Raw genomic sequence first — 13,929 nt, 5'->3', positions numbered from 1 at the left:
TGTTTAGCGCGAACGTACTGCCCTTCCCGTGCTTTATTTGACGGGAATCCAATGAAAGCTAAGGGTGATGGATGGTATGAGGGGAAACTTTGTCTTGTCGAACGGAACAGATAAAAAAATTCAGCCGTCCTTGTGTGTGTGTGTGTGTGTGTGTGTGTCTCAGGTAAACAGGTGTGTGCGGATGGTGTGGAAGTGTTGCCTGATACCTGGCCTCGACCTCGGCTGTCAGTCTGTTGTTTCCTCCCTCTCTTTCCTCCCTTCCCTCCTTTCCTCCACCCTTCCCTCCTCCCCTTCCCGCTCCCCACTGTTTTTTCTTGTGTGTGTGTGTGAGGGAGGGGGTTAAAGCGGATGAAGGGGAAGATTACTTAGCTTCTCTCTCTCTCCCCTCCTGTCCTTCTTTCCTCTGTTTCTCCTCTCCCTTCATTCACAGTCTCTCTCCCATTCTTGCTTCCTCCCTTCATCCTCTCTACTTTCTCATTGTTGCCGTTTCCCTTTCAGTAAGTCTCTCTCTCTCTCTCTCTCTCTCTCTCTCTCTCTCTCTCTCTCTCTCTCTCTCTCTCTCTCTCTCTCTCTCTCTCTCTCTCTCTCTCTCTCTCTCTCTCTCTCTCTCTCTCTCTCTCTCTCTCTCTCTCTCTCTCTCCTCGGAGAGAGAGAGAGAGAGAGAGAAAAGAAAAGAAAAGAAGAATAAATGACAGGGAATGAGAGGGGAGAGGGATGACATGGGTAGTTGGAAAGAAAAGGGAGGAAGATACGAGAGCAAGATAGCAAGAAAAGGCAATGAAAAAAGGAGAAAAGGAAAAAAAAAAGAGGAAAAAAAATAGTCGTGTTTTACCCGAGTTTTCTTTTTCCGGGTTTCCGCCAGGGACCGCCAATTTAAGCCACCTTGTAACCTCCCTTCTTCCCTAGTCTAGCGGCGGCGTCTCCTCCTCCCCGTCCCTTAGCTGGTGTATTATGCAATGCGACGTCTACAATATTCCCTTCCCCCCCGCCATTCACGGTCATAATCCTCGTAGGCATAAAGGGAAAATGTAACAAGAGTCCATATTTTTCCCTTCAACATTACGGTATGAATTTTCGATGTCCTCCTCCTCCTCCTCCTCCTCCTTCTCCTCCTCCTCCTCCTCCTCTAGAACGAAAATATTATGTAGTAGTTTTGTGTGGGGAGTGTTACGCCTGATTTATTGAACCTCGTCTAAGTCTTTACCAAAAGTAGTGTGGCTGATTTCTTTTACACATTTTTCAAGCCTGGTTAGGTACTTTTGTTGATCTTTTATAAGTAGTGTGGCTGATTTCTTTTGCCCATTTTTCAAGCCTGGTTAGTTGCTTTTGTTGATCTTTTATATTACTTTTCAAGGCTGACTTTGTGATGTGTCGCCTTACCTTTGTGTAAGCTCCAGCACTCCCTGCTAACTTCCTCCGAAAAATGGAAGTGAAAAGGCCGAACTTACCACATAACTTTATAAATTCTAATACGATACCAGGTTGCGATTGTTAACGTGTACAAAACAGGAAGAAGAATGAAAAAAAAAAAAAGATCTCAGCCGTTATAGTATTCCACTGAACTTCACTAAATTTTTTTTACCCCCAATCATTATTAGAATTTCTTCCAAAGCCTTTTTAAATAATGCTCTTGGTAGCAATCTTCGTAGTAGTCTGTTGTACCTCCAAAAAAGTTGCCTCATTAGCTTAGGAGACACGGGACTAAGATAAGAGAACCATAATAAACAAAGTATCGGGTTCAGCCAACAATCCCGATCCTCTTTTGTTCACCCGATAAGTCCTCCGGCGATTGGCTTTAATGACGACCAATCGCCTGCGAGATTGCCAGTGACGTCACACCCACGGCGACGGCTAATTGGCTGCAACGTTTCCTGATAGCTTCGCCTTCCACTCCTGAGAGAGAGAGAGAGAGAGAGAGAGAGAGAGAGAGAGAGAGAGAGAGAGAGAGAGAGAGAGAGAGAGAGAGAGAGAGAGAGAGAGAGAGAGAGAGAGAGAGAGAGAGAGAGAGAAATTTATGGTTATGCATTTTCTTCTTACATGGAAAAAGACCTAATTGATTTTATGGCCTGTTAGGTGGACAAGGGAGGAAGGGAAGGAAAACAGGAGAGGGAAATAAATATGAAGGAAAGACGTGTATGAAAAAGGAGCAAAACGAGTGTGTTCGAGGAGAGAAAATATGAAGTGAAAGAGGAAAATAAAGGAATAGAGAGATAGAGAGATAGAGAGATAGAGACAGACAGATAGAAAAGAGCGAAATAAACAAATAAATAATTGTGGGGACAGTATCGGACCAAAAAAAATGTATAATGAAAGCTGAAAAAAAAGAAAACATACACGGAGAAACAAATATAAGTACAAGATAATAATAATAAGTGAGAAAAAAGATAATGCAAAGAAAACAAGATAGAGGCAAGATATAATATAATACGAACCAGGAATGATTAAACAATGAAGAAAGGAAGGGAGGAACAAAAAAGAAAGGGAGGGAACGGATAATAAAGCGAAGAAGTATGGAAGGGGTGAGAAAGGAGAGAAGAAGAGAAGGGGTGATGAAGAAAAACAGTGATGAGGGAAGATTAGAAGGGATGATGAAGGGAGGAAGAATAGAAAGGACAATGAAGACGATGATAATAAGGTCGTAATGAAGGGATGAAGAATAGACGGAATAAAGAAGGGAATAATAGGTCGACTAAATAGAAGTATGGAACGGAATAAGAAGTGAAGGATTGTTGAAGGGAGGAAGAAGGAAAAGTGTGAGGAAAAGAAGGAGAACTGAAGGGTTAATTAAGAGAATAGGGGAACAGGAGTACTGAAGGCAAGAACTATGGAAGGGACGATGAAGGAGAGAAGAATAGTACCGTTTTTTCATACATTTCTTTCTTTGTACTTTTTTTTTACTGCGTTCACTCTTGGATAAAAAGGGAGATAATGAAGGGAGGAAGAAAGGAAGGGTATGAAATATGGAAGGAGGTAAAGACAAGTGGAGGAATATCGCGTTAAAGTAATTTCAGTTCATTATCTTCCTCACGTTAACTGATCTTTTTTTTTTCTCCCTCCATCTCTGTTTATATGAATCGATTTATCTATGTACTTATGTATCAATCTAATTATCTAGTGATCTATCTATCTTTCTATCTATTTATTTATCTAGCTTTCTATCTCTATACCTGTGGGTCTGTTTCTGTATTTATATGTACTTGTGTATATATGTAATGTAAATCAATATGTAAATAAATATGTATCTATGTGTGATTGTATATCTATCTAATCTACTTTACTAAACATTATTTTTTTAAGATTCAGTAATATATCCTTCTGATTGTAAATAAGACTGAAGTATGTACGCTCTCATCAGTGTATGAACGCAATTAACGAAGTAATTTGTGCAAGACAAGGAGAATAAAGCATATATGAATTTCTTACAGGGTCATTAAATTTTTTTATAAGTAAGTGTGTGTGTGTGTGTGTGTGTGTGTGTGTGTGTGTGTGTGTGTGTGTGTGTGTGTTTTCTCCCCGTCGCCAGGAAATAAAGAGTAATGACGTTTGCTCACGGTACGAAAAAACTTAGGCTGTTCTCTCTCTCTCTCTCTCTCTCTCTCTCTCTCTCTCTCTCTCTCTCTCTCTCTCTCTCTCTCTCTCTCTCTCTCTCTCTCTCTCTCTCTCTCTCTCTCTCTCTACACATTTTCACCACCTGGTTGCTTAAGTCCCCCGCGCGCACGTGTGTGTGTGTGTGTGTGTGTGTGTGTGTTTGTGTGTGTGTGTGTGTGTGTGTATTTATAGGTTAGGATAATTTCCATATATTACATATTCAGAGACACGGGCAGTCTTTCAGAATTTAAAAAAACCCAGGTTGTTAGTTAGTTGATGCACTAGCAATAAAACGTAGCGTACCTAAGCATAAAACGTATATTTCTTGTTTTTTTTGTCCAGTAATGAAAATATTTTCCTTTTCTACCTTGCAAGTGCGATTTCCCAATTAATGTAAAAATGTTTAATGCATAAGAATAATATAGTTACATGCTTATCGTGTATGATCATTTTAGTTCAACACATCATTGACACCATAAACCAGAGCACTGGATACCTGTCAGAAGGTGAACACTCCAAAGACACCCTACTAACACGTGTCGCCCTGTCTGCACCTGAGGCCCGTTGCATAAACAGTCTATATTGGGCAGGCGCGCACCTCCGCCTACTGCGCGACATGTCTTAATATCGCGACACAGTTAGGTGCACCCGCTAGATATTTGTCTATTTTCCACCAACATTTAAGTCTATTAGTTGATGGGGTTCCAGTTGGCGAAGTGAGGAGGCCTAATAGATATATGAGGTTCTGTCCAAAGATGATAAGAGTCTGCAATATGATGAATAAGGTTTGCCCAATAAAACACTGCCATATAGGAAAGCGAAATCGTGGTGTAGTATGATTATAACCTTCTTCAGCAATGATATACAGCGCACTTAGTGATAAATAAATTACTGTAGCACCGTAACACTGGCTAACAAAGGCGTGTATGAATAATGAAGATGAACAGTCCCCATGATACACGAAGCTCATCAATTACGAATAGACGAATTTATCTTTTGTTCATATTGAGGTCATTCGTTACCTGATTGAGCTCACGCATGTAAATCCTTTTTCTTTCCTTAGTAAACGGTGAATATACAAAATTGCATCTACACACACACACACACACACACACACACACACACACACACACACACACACACACACACACACACACACACACACACACACACGCACAAACACACATTACTCGTGCAGATGACCTTTACCTTTATGTGTGTGTGTGTGTGTGTGTGAGAGAGAGAGAGAGAGAGAGAGAGAGAGAGAGAGAGAGAGAGAGAGAGAGAGAGAGAGAGAGAGAGAGAGAGAGAGTAAAGGTTATCTTCGTATATTTACGGTTTAATTAAGGAGAAAGATGGATTGAAGTGGTGTTGGCCCCTATCCTTTGTACACACACACACACACGCACAAACACACACACACACAGACACACATTTTTTCTCCTCAGTGGTTCATCAGTCTAGTTTATGAAGCTTTAGAAGGATAAAAAAGGATTCCGAAAGTAAGGGAAATGAAGGGAAAGGGGTGCGATGGAAGGGAAAGAGAGGAAAGAGAGAGTTTTAAGGAAAAGGAAATTAAAAGTGAGAAGATGTGACGTAGAGTGAAAGGGGCTTTAGTTTTAGGGACAAGAGATAGATAGAAAAGGTGGGGAAAGAGAGACGGGAAGACGTTGAATGAGAAACAGAGGTGAGGAATACAAAGGAAAAATAATAAATATATGATGAAAGAAAGATATAGAAGACTAGAGGAGGAAATTTTGAAGGTGACGTAGAACAGGAAACGAAAAATGGACGACTCAAAGGTAAAATAAGGAAACAAAACTCAATTAATAAAGAAATCTATAAAAAGAAAAACCAAGCAAAACAAATCAGTATAGAGGACGGAGAGGAAAGGAGAAGTGAAATACATTGAGCAAAACGCGGAAAAAGCAACACCAGGGGAAGGTAAAAGAGAACAAGATGAGAAGACTAGCGAAGAAGAGAACAGCTGCAGGGAATACAAGCAGAGGAGGGGAGCAGGACAGCATGATGACCGACAGACTGAGCACGTAAAGCCGAATGTGTGCGTAGCTCTCTCCGTCTCGTCCGTCTGTCTGTTTGCCTGTCTGCGCGTGTAAGGATGTGATACCCTTGCATGTACTGGCGTGGCGCGTGGGTGTGTCCTTCATGTATCAGGTAATTTTTTTTATGAAAGGGGGAAGGAAGGAAAACAGCGAGTAGGCGGAATAAGATTAATATTTAAACGCCATTCTCCTGTCATTATTCACGGCACTTTGTTAATAATTGTAGAGTCATCATTTATGCGTGCGTGTTTTGCCTGCATTTTTATTTCAGTTTTAGGGGACAGTAAAAAGAATATGTCGTTATGTTGCCTGGTTTATGGCTCTTATTCACAGGTAGGTAGGTTTGGGCAGGCAGGGCAGGGCAGGGTGGGGCAGTGCAGGCCATGGCAGGCTAGGATAGGGCAGGGCAGGGTAGGTCTGGCCAGGGTATGTCAGGATAGGTCAGAGTAGGACAGGACAGGACAGGGCAGACAAGAGAAAGTCATGAGAGGTCAGAATAGATTAATGCATGTTAGAATAGATTGTCAGGTCAGGACTAGTCAGGGCATATCTAAGCAGGTCAGAGCAGGTCAGGGCAGGATTGGGCAAGTCAGAGAAGACTCATTACTTTTGAGGGTATGTTAGGATAGGCGAGAATTGGTAAAGGTGGAAGGAGGCCCGGGAAGATCAGGTCAGGAAGGTCAGAGTAGGTCACAGTTCCCCGCCTTATATTCTTACTTTTCTCTGACAGGTGTGAGTGCATCAGGGAAGGAGACGCCCCCGCACTGTTACCACCTGTCGCGGGGTTCGAACTTGGCGCTGTGTCGAGGGAGCTTCATCAGTCACTTCGCCTTCAGACCGTGAGTACACTAATTTTTTTTTGGTTTCGGTGAACATTAAAGGAGGATATTGGCTTGCTTGTTTGTTTATTTGTTTATTTATTGACTTATTTTTTGGTTCTTCTTATTTTTTTATCTATATTTTTATTTTATGTTTGCCTTTTTTTTATTTCATTTGTTTATTCATTTTTTTTTGTGTGTGTGTGTGTCCGTGTTTGTGTGCTTATCTATCCTGCCAAAGTTTAATATCCTTGACCCGTGACCTTCCCCAGCTTCCTCTTCTTATTTCCCTCGGCTTGTCACTTCTAACTTACCACCACCTCTATCTTGCCTGCTTCTCCTCCTCCTCCGCCCTTCTTTCCTCCTCCATTCTTTTTTTCCATCCTTCTTCCCTCCTCCGCCTCGTCCTCTGTTGCCAACTTGCTGCCTCTTTCTCCTCCGCGTGATCTCGTTCCGCCTCCCCAGACGATGCAGGTGACGGATAATACCTGTTGATTCCTTTATGGCTCTCTCTTCATTCCTTTACGGCAATCACTTTTTCTTCGTAACGTAATTCCGCTTTTCCGTTCCCTCCAGATCTTGTTTTCACCTCTTTCCCCCTTTTTGCCTTCATTGCTCTTTTTTCCTTTCTCGTACCCATCGTTTTTTTTTATTATTTCATCTATTTCTCTTATTTACGCCTATCTCCTCTTCTTATCCATAACGTAATTCTTCTTTTTACTATTTCATCTATTTCTCTTATTTACGCCTATCTCCTCTTCTTATCCATAACGTAAGTCTTTTCCGTTCCATCTGTATCTTCTTTCCATCTCTTTACTGTTTTTTATCTTTTTCGTACCCACTATTCTCTTTTTATTATTTCTCATGTTTTTCTGTTTTCTATTTATTCGACTCGCGTTCGTATGACACAAGACTGACGTTTCCTGATCCCGAATGTCGCTGCCTCGTCTTTTGGAGTTGTTTGTGTACCGCGTTTCTGCTTCTACGTACCTATTCAGATCGAGCTTAACATTTCATCGCCTGTCCGTCAGTTACTTCTCAGGCTCTCTCGACCTTTCCAGCACCTATTCGCCAATGGGATGCCTCTGAAATGAAGCTTGAAATTCCACTTTATACCCATACAGTTTCCTGGTCGTCCATTAATCCGGGTCGTTTCGTAGTCAGAGTGTCCTTTCTCTCTTGCTTGGTATCCACTTTTCTTAAGATTTCGTAGTCAAATTATGTCATTCCGCTGTTTGACGCCCACTTTTTCTCGGAGATTTGTCTGGAAAATTGCATGTAATCGTAAAATTTCTTCGTGTTGTTGTGTAATCATGGCTTTGTTTTATTTTGTACTTGCTAATCGACGCCTTTTTATTTTTATTTATTTACGTCAGCATTTTTTTTCTTCACTCAGCGTTTACTTTTTTTATCTTATCGTTCACCTGAGCATTATCGAGTTTAGTTATGCTGGCTTACTCTTTTCTTTATATCTTTACCAAACACTTTACTTACTTTCTATTTTACTTTTTACTCCACTTTCTCGTATTCTGGCTCACTTCTTTTTTATCTTTACCCCAGTTTTTATTCTTTACTCCTTACTCCACTCTTTACTCTTTACTCTTTGCTCTTTATTTCTTTACTTTTTACTCCACTCTTTACTCTTTATTCTTTACTCTTTACTCTTTACGTCTTTACTCTTTACTCCACTCTTTACTCCACTTTCTCGTATTCCTCCTCACTCCTTTTCTTTTGTCTTTACTCCACTCTTTACTCTTTACTCCACTTTCTCGTATTCCTCCTCACTCCTTTTCTTTGATCTTTATCCCACTCTTTACTCTTTACTCTACTCTTTACTCCACTTTCTCGTATTCCTGCTCACTCCTTTTGTTATCTTCGCCTCATACCTCGCTCTTTACTCTCTTCTTCACTCTTAATTAACTCCACTCTCTTGTACACGAACGTTAATCAAGTCCCAACACTCACTCTACTCACCTACCTTCATCAAATATTAAACCGTAAAATAATTTATGTTGAGTCTCAAAAGGATGTTCATATCCGCTTCAGCTGTTAACTATCATTATTATTATTATTATTTTTTTTTTTTACAGCAAAGGGACGTACCTCAAGGGCGGGAAAAAAATCTTACACTCTACCTCCTCAGATGACTTTTCCATTACCTTTATTTATCGTGTTTTGCCGCCTTCTAGTGTACGGTCTTTTGTGTTTAATGTTTTTATCAGATATTCCACCTTTGATAATACACCGACTATCTCTCTCTGTCTCTGCGCCTCCACGCCCCTATCGCCCTATCTTCATTTGGTCTTCTTATCCATTTTCTTTCTCAATCGCTAAACCCTCCAGGAAAATCTCTTAACAGGTTTCTAAGAACGATCCTATTGTCTCTGCTGGTCTCCTTTAAGACTTCTCACTCAATAATAAATCTTCGCTCTTTCTATTTTCGTTTTCTGATGGCTGTTGTTCTGTATTTTTTTTTTCACACCTATGATGGTAGTTTAAGAATTCCTAGACTTACTCTAAATGACATTCTTTAATTTCTGGAGCTTCAGTTTACCTTTTTTTCCTTGCTTTGCCTTCCCTTTCTAACACGTAATCTTTTCTATCAGTTCTTTTTACACTCATAATAGTCTAAAAAATTCCAGACTTACTCTTAAATGGCTTCGTACCTTCAATAAACTTATTTTCTTTGGTTAACCTTCCCTTTCTAACACCTAATCTTTTCTATGAGTTCTTTTCACACTCATAATAGTCTAAAAAATTCAAGCCTTACTCTTAAATGGCTTCGTACCTTCAATAAACTTATTTTCTTTGGTTAACCTTCCCTTTCCAACACCTGATCTTTTCTGTAAATTCTTTTCACTTCTATGATAGTCTAAGAATTCCCAGACTTTTAATGACTTTCTATAAACTCTGGACATTCAGTTTACTCATTTTTCTTGCCTTGCTCTCTCCCCTTCTAGCGCCTGATCGTTCTGGGAAATTCTTTTTACACATTTTCTCGCAAAAGAATTCTGAAGTTTACCTCAACCGTCGCCCTGAAGTCGGATCATGCTGTATCCACATTATCATTGCCATTCCCACCTTGCCTGACCTTGCCTGACCCAGACACGCAGAGATCAGCTGGTCAATATCCGAGACGCTGCATCTGAACCTCCATTATCTGCCTCCATTGTCCTCACGTAACGGACGAGGACACGAAGGCTGTCCTCATAAAGGGAAATGTCCCCCTCGCCCCTTCCTCTTCCTTGCCACGTCCTCCTCCACCTCCACTCTCCACCTCCTCTTCCTATATCTTTTCTCTATCCTTCTCTATTTCTCCTCCTTTTCCTCTTTCTACACAACCTTCAGCCTTGCATTCTTTCGTTTCTTCCTTTTCTTCTTCTTCCCTCTCTTCCTCTTCCCTCTCCTCCATCTTCCCAGTTCTCTACCTCCTCTTCCTCCACCTCTTCTCTCTCTCTCTCTCTCTCTCTCTCTCTCTCTCTCTCTCTCTCTCTCTCTCTCTCTCTCTCTCTCTCTCTCTCTCTCTCTCTCTCTCTCTCTCTCTCTCTCTCTCTCTCTCTCTCTCTCTCTCTCTCTCTCTCTCTCTCTCTCTCTCTCTCTCTCTCTCTCTCTCTCTCTCTCCTCTCTCTCTCTCTCTCTCTCTCTCTCTCTCTCTCTCTCTCTCCTCTCCTCTCTCCTCTCTCTCTCTCTCTCTCTTCTCCTCCTTTTTCTTTATCCTTTTCCTCCTCTTCTCTTCTCTTCTCCTCCTTTTCTCTCCTTCCTCCTCCTTCCTCTCTCTCCTCTCTCTCCTCTGTTCCTCTTCCTTTCTTTTTCTTCCTCTTCTTCCTTTCCTTCTCCTCCATTGACCACTTCGAACCACTTTTCTTTATCCTTTTTCCCTCCTCTTAAACTCCTCTTACTCCCTCGTTCTGATCTCTCTCCTTCCCTCCCTATCCTTCCCTCTCTCTCCTCTCCTCCTCTGTTCCTCTCTTCTCTCTCTCTCTCTCTCTCTCTCTCTCTCTCTCTCTCTCTCTCTCTCTCTCTCTCTCTCTCCTCTCTCTCTCTCTCTCTCTCTCTCTCTCTCCTTCCTCTCTCTCTCTCTCTCCCTCTCTCTCCTTCCTCTCTCTCTCTCTCTCTCTCTCTCTCTCTCTCTCTCTCTCTCTCTCTCTCTCTCTCTCTCTCTCTCTCTCTCTCTCCTCCTCTTTTCTCTCTCTCTCTCTCTCTCTCTCTCTCTCTCTCTCTCTCTCTCTCTCTCTCTCTCTCTCTCTCTCTCTCTCTCTCTCTCTCCAATACATTTATCACGGGCACTAAGTGAGTTTCCATGCAAATCTATCAAATATTTGCCTAGTTTCTCTTTTTTTGCCGGACCGTTCTGATAATGTTCGAGAGTGTGGTGGTGGCGGCGGTGGTGGTGGTCGGCCGCACTGGGAAGCCGACTAAAAAGTATTGTGTTTGGATTTGAATAACGCATTTTGTTTACTCACGGAAGCCTTGTGTCATATTCTTTTATTGGAAATGACTCTTCTGATCCTGACAGCTTCTTTTTCTCGTTTATTCTCTTACTAGTTGATGGACTTTTCATTTAATAGACGTGGGGAAGTTATAAATTGTAGAAATGAGTGGCAGAACAGGCCCATCGCGGAGTACAAACTGCATTAATCGAGTTATTGATGAATCCTTTGTGGTGGCTGTAGGGTTTGATATGAGCGAATCCTTATTGAGATACATGAAGCCCCGGGAAAGTGAGAGGAGACCAGGGTACGAAAATAGCTGGCGCATGGAAGCCCAGATGTTATGTACTATTATTAGAGGATTTAATACGAGCGAACCCTGATATAAATACAGGGTTCTGCACTGGGAAGTCGACTAAAAAGTATTGTGTTTGGATTTGAATAACGTATTTTGTTTACTCATAGAGGATTTAATACGAGCGAACCCTGATATAAATACATGACAAGCCGGGGAAGTGATAGGAAACCAGGTTACGAAAATAGCTGGCGTATGGAAGCCCAGATATTATGTACTATTATTAGAGGAGTTAATATGAGCGAACCCTTATAGAAATACTTGATAAGCCGGGGAAGTGAGAGAACTGAGTACGAAGGTAGTTGGCGCATGGAAGTCCTGATATATAGCATTATTAGAGGATTTCTGACGCGGAAGCAAACAAGGCCTTCGTGTGGCGTGTTCAGATCAGAGGTGTCAGGTCAAAGGTGTCAAGTCGAAGGTGTCAGGTCGAAGGTGTCAGGTCAAAGGTGTCAGGTCGAAGGTGTCAGGTCAAAGGTGTCAGGTCAAAGGTGTCAGGTCAAAGGTGTCAGGTCGAAGGTGTCAAGTCGAAGGTGTCAGGTCAAAGGTGTCAAGTCGAAGGTGTCAAGTCGAAGGTGCCAGTTCAAAGGTGTCAGTTAAAGGTGCCAGGTCAAAGGTGAGAACATTGAAAATAACCATCCCGAACTGACCTCTCTTCTGGCCACTCCTGTTTGCTTTTGCAGAGTCGAACCTAGCTTGCTTTTTTTCTTTGTTTATTTGACCCTTGATCTGTTTCCTTTACTGTAAAAAATAACACACTAGGGAACATATCTTCACCTTCATAAACAAACCGCCTAAGTCATTATTTTCTACTTTTCAGGAAATCAGAAAAGAACTATCATTATCTCATTTGGCTTAAGATTAGGGCAGAAATGAAAAGGCCAATTCTAGAACACTCAAACCCTGAATGACGAAGGCAACTATACAAAAATGGGCGTCACATGATGAAAAATTAAAGTAAACAAAAACCTGGAAATCGCTGAAAAATGGCTTAGGCAGTTATCTTATGAGGGTGGCGATATATTGGAAGGCGTTTGGTTATCAAGGTAGAGAGTGAACGTGAGCGAATGAGGAATGGAAAACTTTCAAATCAGACAGACAGACGAATGGGTGAGTGTAGTGTTACGCCCGCACGCCAAGAGGAGGGGAAGAGAGTGAACATGAGAGGCTGTCGCTTAGAAAATAAACTACATGAATTATTAGACGAGATAATGAAAGTGTAGTGAGACGGTATATTGAAGCCGAGATTATAATATTGAACGAGACGGAGGTAGTAGTAGTAATAGTAGTAGTTGTAGTAGTAGTGGTAGCAGTAGTAGTAGTAGTAGTTGTAGTAGTAGTAGTAGTAGTAGTAGTAGTTGTAGTTTTTTTGGAGCAAAGGAGACAGATCAAGGGCTTAAAACAAACAAAACAATAATGGAAAAAAGCCCGCTACTTGCTGCCCCTAAAAAGACTGGAGAGGAGTGGCTGAAAGAGAAGTAGTAGTAATAGTAGTAGTAGAATAGTCGTTGTGTTTGTAGTAGAACGAAAAGCTGCTCTGAGAAAAAGAAAAAGAACGAGAGAAATCAGAAGCGAGCTCAATTTCGCGTGGGCACTTAAGTAGCAAAAAAACAAACAAACAAACAAACAAACAAACCCAGTGATAGATGCGTAAGTAAAGAAAAGAAGTGCGTATAAATCCTCTTTGTACCATACACAAAATCTCCTTCTGGCCAAGTATCAAAGCGAAGGCCCAACGCTATCACAAGTTTACGCCCACACGACACACCGCAGCGACGCAGGGGAGGCAATCGACGGAAGCTGCTCAAGTACTTAACATTGTCATCAGCAGCCACTTAAAGCTTACTTACGTTATAGTCAGGGAAGAGGAAGAAAAGGAGCCAGGAAAGGAAGAAGGAGGAGGAGGAGGAGGGAGGAGAAAGGAAGAAGAGGAGGAGGAGGAGGGGGTTGGAGAATAAGAAAAAGAAGGAGGGAGGAGGAAGTAGAAAATAAATAGGGAATCATAAACAGGAGAAAGAGGATGAAGAGGAGGAAAAGCTGAGAGACGAAAAAGAAAAAAAGGAGGAGTAAAAGCAAGAGGAAGAGGAAGAGATGGAGGAAAAACAGGACACAGGAAGAGAAGGAGGAATAGAGAGAGATAAATGAAGAAAAAGTGGAAAAGCAGAGGGAGAAAGAAGAGAGGAAGAAAAGCAGAGTAAAAGGAAGAAAAGAAGAGGAGAAAAAGCGAAGAGGAAGAAAGCAGAAAAACAAAGAGGAATATGAGGAGGAGAAAGAGAAGGAAAAGCAGAAAAAGAAAGAGGAAGAGGAGGAGGAAAAGTAAAATTCAAAGAGGAAAAGTAGGAAGAAAAGCAGACAAAGAAAAAGGAACATGAAGAGGAAGAGAGCGAAAAAAAAAACCAGTGGTGGAAAAATGAATGAGTAAGACGTGAAATAGAGGAGAGAAACGCCACAAATGAGATGATTATGAAGGAGTTGTATACAGCACCAGAGGGAAGGCCATCAAAGCCCCTATAGAAGCTACGTGTCGGCGAGGTAGGAACAAGAGGACTATATTAGCATGTAGAGTAGTGATTTTGAGGTCAGGTTGCCAGCATCCTTCAGGGCTTGTAAGTGGAACCTCTGTTGTTTTGGTTTTTCCTTTTCTTGTTTTTTTTTTTAAGGTATTCGCTGAAGAA

The sequence above is a fragment of the Eriocheir sinensis genome, chromosome 1 (assembly GCF_024679095.1).
Source record: "Eriocheir sinensis breed Jianghai 21 chromosome 1, ASM2467909v1, whole genome shotgun sequence".
NCBI classification, from domain to species: Eukaryota; Metazoa; Arthropoda; class Malacostraca; order Decapoda; family Varunidae; genus Eriocheir; species Eriocheir sinensis.
Note: the sequence above shows the minus strand (reverse complement) of the source record.